This window comes from Cyanistes caeruleus, chromosome 20, assembly GCF_971803275.1.
Source record: "Cyanistes caeruleus chromosome 20, bCyaCae1.hap1.1, whole genome shotgun sequence".
NCBI classification, from domain to species: domain Eukaryota; kingdom Metazoa; phylum Chordata; class Aves; order Passeriformes; family Paridae; genus Cyanistes; species Cyanistes caeruleus.
Genome location: NC_141720.1, coordinates 2496518 through 2507795, shown reverse-complemented (window position 1 = coordinate 2507795; position 11278 = coordinate 2496518). Strand labels below are relative to the sequence as shown.

The window sequence follows — 11278 nt, the reverse complement described above, 5'->3', positions numbered from 1 at the left end:
TAGTAGAAGCACAGCGCAGTTAGAAGAGGAGTCTGAAGTGAACTGTACCCAAGGTCCAGAGGAATAGGCCAGTGGGAACGAGCAGAGAGGGAAAAAAAAGCCCAAGCAAATATTCCACAGCAATATTCCCTCCTGAGATCACGTGTCCATGAAACTTCCAGTCTTGGGGACAGAGGGAATTACATGGAAAGGAAACAAAGCAACCATTACCACATTCATAGAATCACAGAATGGTTTGGGTTGGAAGGGACCTTAAAGATCATCTGCTTCCAACCCCTGCCATGGGCAGGGACACCTTCCACTAGACCAGTTTGCTCTGGGCAACCTGTGCCAGGGCCTCACCACTCTTATTTCTCTCCAATATCCCATCTAACCCTGCCATTCCCCCCTGTCCTGCCACTCCATGTCCTTGTGAATGTCACTGCTCAGGTTTGCACCACACAACATGGAAAGCATCTTTGAGCACCCCCAAGTGCAGAGAGAGCTCGTGTGACTTCAAAGCCAGCGCTTGTGCCAAAACTTGATCCTCCTGAGTGAAACCATTGGTGTCCCACTACCTCATCCTCTTTCCCAATAGCACATGTTGTGCATTAACAAACTTCCCAAGTACTGAGAGCACAGACAGATCTTCAAACCAAACCAAACCCCAGCCCTGCCTTCTCATCTTGGAAGGACATGGCCAGTCAAGGTGGTGTTGGGAACACTGAGCATTTGGGAGCAGAGCGGTGCTTCCCCCACCTGCTGGCACGCTCCAGGCAGATCCAGCTCCGAGAACTTCACCTCCCCTGCCAGCAGGAAATAAATCTTGTGGTTTTAGAGTTGGAGAGTGAATCCATATTCAGTTAGGAATTTATGGTGACTTTATGGATCCCACAAATGCTTCACTACCACCATTTTCTGGAAACTGTACAATTCCTGCAGTTCATTCACTGTGTTCAATTGCCTTTTTTTTTAAGGGAAGCACTTCTAATTGCTTTTTTACAGATATGGGTTTCTGTAAAGAATAGAACATGCTCTAAGTGTATAAAATGTTTCAACTATATATAGCTTTAATAGCCAGTTTTAATTTCCCCAGAGTATTCATCCCAAAGGGTCAAATCCGTCCCTCCTGTGACTCAACAGATGAACACCAAAGTGTATTTGACACAATAATCATGTTCCTACAATTCAAACAAAATTTTCCCATACAATTCTGACCATCTCACAAGGGTCCTTTCCTCTCAGCTGCAGTGAAATGTAGCACTAAGCACAAATACCTGTGCAGTCTGCTCTGATTTACAGCCATGCAAACAACTGTTACCAGCCCCTGTGTCCCCATGGCTGTTTGTTTGTTGTTGGGTGGGTTTTTTTTGGCTTTAATATCGCATCAGATTGTTTCACTCTTTCCCTGGGAAGCATTTGTACACGTTTCTGCACCACAAACACTGCAAAGCCAGTATCAATTTTCTTCCTCCCTATTAGCCCCTCTGGTACCTTTACATTAACCCAGAATGAATCACTGGCCCCCCAGTCATTTTTTTTGCTACATCCAGCATTTGAGAAATGGTGTAACTCACATTTTGGAGCAGGCCTGGTTCCTGCAGACGGGTGTGATGGCTCACGCTTCCTCTGAGGACTCAGCCCCTCCACACAGCCCCTGGCAGCTCCTTCCCTTTTTCTCCCAGCTCTCTGCATCCAGTGTGCTGCCAAAAAACCTCCACTGCAGCCAGTGCCACGCACACAAGGAATGGTGAGGTGACTCCAGTCCTCCCAGCAGCAAACAGGGGCAGCTTGGTGTCCTTTTTCTATCCAAATTGCTCATCTTTTTCATCAGCCTGCTCTGTCGCCCTGTACAAAGAGAGACACGTGTACCCTGTGATGGGGACAAAACCAGACAAAAGGCTCAGCACACACAAGCTGAGCCAAAGCTTAACAAGCTGTCCATCCATGGCAAGCTCTGGGCAAGCCAATAGCAAAAAAAGAGCCTTTAAATGCCTGCATTAGAGCAGCAAAATGTGAGTTTTGTTTGGATTGTAGCACACTCAAGGCCTCCTTTCCATTGGTGGAAGGAATGTGGGAATGCACAGGATGACCAGAGGATTCAGGTGACCTGAGGATTCAGATTCTGCTTGGTCCCATCCTTCCTGGCCAGCAGAAAATAAAAACCCAGCAGTGTCTGCTCTTCTCACCAGGGACCCAGAGCAGACAAAAACCCTTGAGTGAATATTTGCTGTTTTCCTCTGCATCACCACTGCAGAAAGGCCCATGTCATACTTGTTAAATTCAGCATCTCCTCTTGGCCCTAGAAATGTCACCCCCAACCCCCAACACTGTCCCAGGTGACTTTTTCCCTCACTATGGGAATAGCAGCATCAACACAGAGAGCCACTAAACAACCCACAAAGCTGGAGGTTGTCTAATAGGTGTGTGCCCTTGCATACCAGAACACAACTGAAAGGAAATTCAGTCACTATTTCAGGAGCAATGAAAACAGCAAAAAGGAACAAATTCATTTAAACAAAATAACAGGGCCTAGGAGAGAAAATACAATTTTTTCCATCTTCCTGGGGAGAAGTTTTCTTATTTCATAGTCCTTACTCACTCCACTCTCAGAAACGTTGTTATCCCCACTTAACTCGTGAGAAACTGGGGTGTAATAGAAGGAAGTTGTTTTTTTGAAAGGCCATGCAAGGTTTGTATGGCAGAGCAAGAATAAAATATTTACAGCGTTAAACGCCCGAGCCTTTTTTCCTTCAGGCACCGGCGGGCTGAGCCATTGACTTCTACAGCAAATCAGCCCTGACAACTCCAGTAAATCTGTCTCACGACAAGGGTATTAGGATCAGCCCACCACAAAACATGGCATAAATCTGTCCCTTACAGTCTGAGGAGAAGGTGTGGATTTGGGTATGAAAACCATTGAAATCTCCCATTAGAGACCCCCAAGCCTCATGAAACACATCTGCTCCTCTCAGGGCCTGCCTTTCAGATCGCTGAGATCCACACAAAACGTCACACATTTGCAAAATACAAGACTGAGATTCAAGAAACGCAGTTTTGGTCCACAGTTTTGGCACGAATCTTGTGTTGCTTTTGGCCAAGCAAGCCCCCTCTCCTGCCAGGTTGGAATTGCTGCTGTCTTGTCTCCTTAGCTCCAAGTTCTTCATGGAGAGGTTCATCCCTACAGGAATACACAGGCACCGGAGCTCAAGCCCTGAACGGGAGGATCTGGGAGTCAGGTCACTTAAAATACAGCTTGAAATGACCTCAGACACATTCTGATATCCCACAGAATTCCAGTGTTAGCTAAGGTTTGGATCAGGGGGTTTTTTGGTGACAATTCTGGCTGGAGTCTCATGGAAAATGCCTGAGGGCTCCCCACGATGAGGAGTCAGCGTGAAGTGAAAAAACATCATCTCTGAGCCCACACTGGTGCCTCAGCCTCTCCAAATCCACCGTGCTGGTGCCTCCCTGAGCCCTCTCACCTGCACAGCACACCCAGAGCCACGGGCAGCACCTTTCCAGGGGGCTCCAAGGAAACAACCCAGCACATTCCACATGAATGTGCTGCTAGGAATGCAAACTGCATAAACAACCTGTGTGAGCACTCCACTCACTGCTTGCATTTGTCAACCCAACACAAATCCATTCCAGTGGATTTCCTGTAGCCTTTTATTTACAAGGGGGGAATCTTCCCCCATTCTCTGGGCTGATGAGAGCCTCTGCTTTCCCTTCTAATCTTGAATTCTATACTTCTATAAATTAGCAACCCCGTTTATAGAATACCCCTTTGCCTTATATATCCCAAGTACCCCAGTTTTCCATGGGCACGTGGCAGAGGAAGACACAGAGCACTCAATTAGTGGCATTTCAATGTGCCTTCTGCAACATCCTCCTACACTTGGGATAATCTAATTACACAGGGCAGAAACCTCACACAACCATGTATTTTCCTTAGACCCTGTTGCCACCAGCTACTTTTACTCCTCACTGCAACAGAGTCCCCCTCTTTTTTTATTTCTTCCTCCTTTTTTTTTTTTTTTTTTTCCACATCGTTAAAAATTTATTATTTAGACTGATGATGACATCATCTGGAAAGGGACCCAGGCTGTGGTCATCAGGGCCTTTTTCTGCATTACAGAGAAGCAGTTTCTCCTCTCTCCCTTGCAGATCATTAATTTTTAAAATAGAGCTTTGCTTTAAATATATACAGCTCATTTTGCTTTCAGCTGATGAGTCAGAGGATCTGTCTTTCAACCAGGTCAGGTGCCCCCTGTGCCATGCTTCCTGCCCAAACCAGCACACACAGACCCCAGTGAAGCTCTGGCTTCAGGGCCCTGCAAGGAACAGGAGGGAGTTTCTGTGTAAATAAACAAATAATTGTATTTAACAGGCTGCCCAGCTTTGCTCTGCCATTCATCCTGGCCTGGAGAACACAAACCTGGCCCTGCAGGTGCTCCTCAGAGATGGGATCTCATCGGCTCTCCTGCAGATGTTTTGTTTAAGGGAAGACTCTCAAACATGGCTCTTCCACAAGGGATGTGAGCAGGTTTCAGGCCAGTATGGGTGCATTTCACCACACCACACTGAACTTTTGTGGGGACTCTTCCTGTCCCTGCCACTGCCCTTTTCATCACTGTGATCTCCTTTCCCCAGCAGGCACTGAGTGATGTCTCTGCATTATCTGGAGGATGGCACCAGGGGCTGACACAGCGAATGTTAATTGTGGGATGTGCTGCTGGCATCCTAAACCACATCCCTTCCAAGCAGATGGATCAGGCAGGTGTGCACAGAGCACCTCTGCTCTGCAGGTTGGCTGAGAGCAGCACCAGCCCCTGAGGCAGCACACGGAACCCTCCAGCAGATGATGCCATAATCTGACATGGGCACCTCTAGGATGGAGCAGGTGGAGCCTGGAAATGGAGAAGCTGCAGAAAGAGGTTGGACTTGATCTTGAATTATTTTTTTTCAACTTAAATGATTCTGTGATTCTGTGAGCTGTATGTCTGTCCTTGTTTTCAGGGAAACACCTCTGCCCCTGCAGAGCCCATCATCCAGATCTTGGCCTGATGGAAGCAGGAGCTCTGGGTAGCACAGCTGCATTTATCCACCTAAACTTTAATTCAGCCCTAAATCTACAGGTACTGCTTGTTCCTTGTATTACCTGGGGGGAATCCACAATTTTTCTCAACTGCAGCTATTTCTTTGCCTTTTATACACAGAAATCCCTGCAAGCATTTCTCTATTTAAGGCAGTATTTTCCTGCTCCTCCAGATAAAACAGATTTTATCACCCCCGTGTGCATCCAGGTATTTACAGGAGCACAGGGAATCAGGATGGATGCACAGCCACCTTGGAAACACTTTAACAAGACATAGCAGTTGAGGAGGAAGGGACGAGATGTTTCTTATGTGAATGAGGATGCAGGACACACTTAAGACACCTGGGTGTAAACATCACTTACATTTAGATACCTACCTCAGCCTTCATTGTGAAACTCCTGAACACTCAGTGATGAGAAAAAAAACAGCTTCCAGGAGGGAAAGTAAGAAAAGAAGCTTAATTTAGATGCACTCTCCCTTCATTGACTCAGTGGAGAAAGAAAGTGATGGAGAGAGCCTCCTAAATAAGGTGTTATAAATAGCTGCCATCATCACACAGGAGAGACTCACTTTAGTATGTGTCTGACCAGGGCAAGCTTTGCCCTTCCAGCACAGTGAAAGCAGCCACAAGCTCTTTAATGACTGCAAGTGGCTTCAGCTTTGGTTTTAGGTTTACTCCAAGCACAACACCAGTCCTCAAACCGTGCTGGTGCACGGGTTCAGGACAGGTCCATGCAGAACAGTGCTCCCCATTCAATCGTGTCCAGCTATTACCTTCTTTAATGCCTTGTTTTTCACTGAACTTTCCACATAGAACAGGCCTATCCCTTAACTTGGGAGCACTCAGAAGCTCCTGAAGCCCCAGCATGGAATGCATGGGTTCAGGTTTAAGGAGGAGGATTTGATAGTCCTTTATTACGTTATTGTATTATTTTCCATAACTCTCCAGTAGACAAGGAAGGCTGTCAGAGCACATATATAGAAACCAGTGTCACACTTCTCTTCTGAGAAGCAAATGAAAAGGTCAGAAGTATGAACTGGCTGTTACACCAACATGTGTTGTAATATTTTCTTGGCCTCAGTGATCGAGTAACACAGTTCAACAAACCCTGTCAGAACAATCCACAATGCGTTGCTCGCTCTCCAAACCCTGCTTTCCCCTCCAGCATCTCCACCTGACTGCTTGCAGGTCCTCAGCTCCCTCCCCACCCTCTGATCTTACAGGGATGAGCTACACAGCATGCAATAACCCTTCCTTTTGGGCTGAAACAAAACAAAACAGATGGGAGATGGAGATGAAACAAAGAACAAAAGCGCAGCACAGCAGTGAAATGTGTTACACTGCACTTAAAAACTACAAGAAGTATTCTCCAAACACAGTTTCTCCAGGGAAGAGCAAGGGCAGTGAAGGGAGGGTAAAATGCCATATGGAAAGGAGCAGGCTCTATCAGGGCGCAAGTAGGCTATGCTATGGATATTTTTAAGGAAAAGAAAATAAAATCTCTAAATCAAACAATAGCAGTGCACCCCTTTCAAAACCTCCTGGCTCTGATTCTCCTATTGACTCTTCACACTCTGAGTCCCTCTTTCCTGCACACAGGGCCTCTGCCCTTCCTGGGACCTGCTGTTCAAACCTGCTCAGCCCCACTCTGCAGGAACCCTCCCATTATCTGCCACGAGCCTGTGAATGGGGTCCTAATTGTGCTGCTGGAGGAGAAAGGAAGGTTTTATATGCAGCAAAAAGAAGTTAAAATGAATTAGATTATGGTCATATTAATTCAGGGCACCCACCCAATCCTTTCATTAGCTTGATTCTCCTGCTGCTGTAGCAATCTATAAATGTTACAAGCTTTAAATGCTCTATGTACTTTAAGCTTTATAGGAGACTACTACTATTAACAGTTCCACAAGTTGGGAGGAAAGGGAGATGCTGTTCAGGGTTATATACGAGCCTGTCAAGGCCATGAATGTGGAATCTTATGCTAAACGTTCCCAGAACTTGGGATGAGGCTTCCAGATACTTCATCTCAAACAGCTCCCAAGGTGACATCTAAGGCAACATTCCCAAGGCTGCTCAGGTCCCCCCAGCAGTGTGTGACACTTTCCACCTTTCTGGCCATTCCTCACCTGGAATGAAGACGTCACATGAGTGTGACCACGTCCCAAACACCCAGCAACTCAGCCAAACTCTTCCCCCTGCAGCCCAGACAACCACAACCATGTGGTTTTCAGGAGAGCTCCCTGAACTTCTGAACTCTACTTTTTTTTCTCTTAGGTGGGGAATTAAGTGGACTTAGTCACACAGAGTTTCAGTCAGGGGTTTTTGAGGAGAGGAGCTGGCAGTGATAACACTCCGTGTGGATGTGTGGGGAGGCATTTTTTACTCTTAGTCCTTAATACCATGTTCAGCATCTCCATGAGATATAAAACAGGGATGAGGGCAGCAGCCTTCCCATGGAGATGAAATCACTTCTTCCTAATCACAATTGGAGCCTCAGCAGCAGGAGACCATCGGGTCACCACCAAATACCTTTTCCAGTCATACATTTCTAGATATCTCTAATAATGGGATATCTCAGTTTACTGGAGCTGGGCTTTTGTCTCTGTTTGTCTCAGAACAGACTTATGGAAAAACAACTTCTTCACAGGCAGCACCAAGAATTTAGGGGAACTTTATCTCAGCTGCTGACCAACCATAAATTCCATATTTACACCTATAACCAGATGGGTAAACAAGTAAGTACAGTCATTTAAATAGTCAAAATCTCCATTAAGTTAGTTACAGTTTTCTGTAACTTAAGATGAGATGGAAGCACATCAACATCAAGTCTCAGCACGTTTTCCAGGAACACAACTGGGCTGCTTTTTGTTACCTTTCATAAACAAATCAGGACAAAAATTAATCAGCAGGAGTTTCTCTCCCATTTTATAAATGAAGAGCATTTCTCCAAGCCATTTTTTCTATCATTACCAGTGGCTGCATTATAATCAGATACCCATTCTCAGCCTTCCACCTCAACATGAGAAAGTCTCAAAACACCCGTTTCAGAGTAGGGTACGTTTTGTAACCAAAACACACAACTACAAGAGGGGAAAAAAAACCAGAAGCACTTGCTCACAGTAATAACTATTTTCCTTTCCTCTTAAAGCAACACAATGAAGCAATTACTGTACTCTGGGCTTCCAAGGGCTTCTGCAGCCAAAGCAATTGGCTGGGAGGCTCGGAGGGGGCTGGAGCTGTGGCACAAGGAAAAGAAACAACTCCTACCAGATATGATTCACTGACAACAAAAACATCCCCATGGTACCTCTTGCTTTTCATGGGATGAGGACAGGTTTTCCACCAGCGGGGTTTTTCAGATTAGAGGAATTTTTCTGTAATGGGAGTGATGACATAGGTGTCGGTATGAAAATAGGAAGGACCTCAAAGGTTACAGCTAAGCTGGGAGTCTCCTGGTACCTGAACCGTCACAGATCCTCAGAAAACTCCTTGTGGTCCCAGGAGGACGCCCTGCATGGGAAACCCTTTAATTTACTGGAGAAAGGAGAATACGTTCATGGGTAATTATCTCTCTGGAATTACGGAGAACGTAACGGAGAATATATGAATAAACATAGAGCAGTCCTTGTTAGGAGTCTATTGCTGGACACTCACAGGGAACCAACCCATTAGACCAAGGAACATCATATAAATTAGAAATAGATTAAAGAACATCGTGTAAATGTATCCTGTCTCCAGGCAACAAATTATGTGACTCATCAGACCCACTTTATATGTATATATTCTAAAACATGTCTTCAGTTCCGATGGCCTTTGGCACACAGTTTTGCTATGAGTGTGCCTCTAAATCTGTATTTGTTTTAAAAGTATTAAAAAGGCAGAATTGGCAGCAACTTCTCCATTTAGCTTGCTTGGCACTTTCTTTTAGAAAAGGTTCATTAAGTCTTTTTTTGGAAACTTCGAAAAATTATGAGACAACCACTATAAAATTAAATTGAAGGACAGGCAGGTGGGAGAGGAATACTATTACCATTTTTCTCCATGTCAGCAGGCACTAATAGTTCAGTGTTTTATATTAAAACACATGAGCTTTTGTAATTGTCTCCCAGAGATGAAAGCCTGATGAGACAGAGCTGAGGCTGGGGGTGTTTGAGGTTTCTGCCTGTCATCCTGTGGAAGTTTTCATAATATCCAGGTTGTTGTATCTCAGTGGGGAGTCTGATGCAGCAACACTGGATGCAGTTAAAGGTTGTGTTGGTCTGACAAATGATTCAATTCTTGTATAATACATTTGAAGCAGGATTTCGACATGAGGTTACGTGTTTTTGTGACTTTGACTCACACACGGTGCTCCCAGCTCACGGTGAGTTCAGTCAGAGATGTGAGTGCTTGCTGTGTCTTGGAGCCAGACTTTTTTAAAACATCACTCAGTGGGTGCTGTTCTTATGAACAACAGCAGATCGTTTCTTCTGCCCCCTAGTCATGCCAACACAATAAATGGAATGGTCATTTTATACCCAAAATGTGCTTTGGAGAAGTAAACAAAGAGAAGCATGAAACTAAGATACAAAAAATTAATATTAATATTGGGGGTTTTTTTTACAGACAACAGAACTATGTCAAAAAGCATAAACACTAACTTAACTGCCCTTTCTAATGATTTAATTAATTAGAGTATTATATATATATATATAATATTATATAAAAATATATATAATTAACTAATTTAATTAATTAATTAATAAGAGTATGTTTTAATTAGGTAATGGAAAAGAATATTCCCTGTGAAGGAGGGGAGACCCTGGATGTTTCTATGAATCTGCCATGGAAGAAAGGTCTATTAACCCCAAATTTCTAGTACTGGATAAAATCAAACCTAGACAGAACAATTCATTAAAGAGAAACTCATGGCATTGGCAGGAATAGTACATAAATGCATAAAACTGCTGCAATAACATCGCTTATAAAGAGTGTTATCTTATAAAAATACAAGGAAATAGAAGAAATTACAACAGCATACAAAAGTTAAAGCTAAAAAATGCCACTGCACGCCAACATTTTCTGTCCCATCTGACATGCTCACAAATTTTGTACACTGAGGAGTAGGAAAGCAGAGAAAATAGGAAAATATTTTCTTACATTTTTTCTTTCCTCCAGATCTCACCATTTTGATGGTATTTAGAAGAATGAGCAATTTCTATCACCTCAGCTCATCAGCTAAACAACAGTCAGTGTAGCCTAAACTTGACATTTTTCATCTGTGGATGTTTCCCCCTCCTAAAATAGATGTGAAGGACCTGAAAGGTTCTCATGCAAACGGCTATGCCTTTCTTTTATACAGTTAATTTTGAAAATGGGACCTCAACTAAGCAGCAAGAATCCCACCTGTGTCACCAACACATCACCTGCTAATGCCAGACTGAAGTGGAGCAATACACAGCACTGTCTTAAAAGATCTGCTGATTCATTAATGCTCATGCTTTCCCTTCAATAGCAAATATCTCCTTTTGTCTCAAATAAACACATGGAAATAAAGCCACCCTTAATGTCAATAAATTACATTTTGTGTACTTCATCCTCATACCAATGGGAAAGATGTTGTGAGAAGAGTAGTTTGAGAATGGTCAAAGAGAATTGCAATTAATCTGCCAGAAAGAGTTATGGTAAATATTATTATTATGATTATTAATGATTTGTAAAGCACTGTAAATCTCCATGACAGTAATTATGATGTTTTGTATATATAAATTTGGCATTCTGCATATACAAGCACTTGGGCTTGAACTCTTCCTAGATCATTAGGAAATCAGAGGTCATCTCATCGGTCACTTGAAAAGTAATTTCCTGCAGATTTTCAGGCCATTCTCAGATTTATCCTCACTGTAAAAAGGTAGCAATGGTTTCTGCCCAGGCAGAGGAGTTCACACAGAGGCTGCAATTCTGCCTTTTCAGTGCAGCCACCCAGCCCTGCACAGGACACAGGGCTCTGGATCCCCTCTGGGCCAGCCAGAAGGGAAAACAGGCTGGGTATGGCCTGCCAGGGATGAGGAGGCACCAGGCTGAGGTTCATCTTGGTAGAGTTTCCCAAAATAAACTGAATCTGTGGAAAGCATTCATTTCCAGGGCCCTGCTCTGGGCTGTGTCACTCGATGCACAGAGAGGAGCGGTGGCATTGCAGCGATCTGCTGTTCTCAGG

The 11278-nt window shown here is 44.1% G+C and overlaps 1 long non-coding RNA gene across 1 annotated transcript; it reads left to right on the top strand.

The window, feature by feature from the left end:
• The first annotated feature begins 5005 nt into the window (after window positions 1-5005).
• LOC111936880 (uncharacterized) lies at window positions 5006-10598 on the top strand. Its single transcript, XR_002868338.2, has 3 exons — window positions 5006-5120; window positions 10240-10309; window positions 10424-10598. It is a non-coding gene; the product is annotated as an uncharacterized LOC111936880 (long non-coding RNA).
• Window positions 10599-11278: the final 680 nt, after the last annotated feature.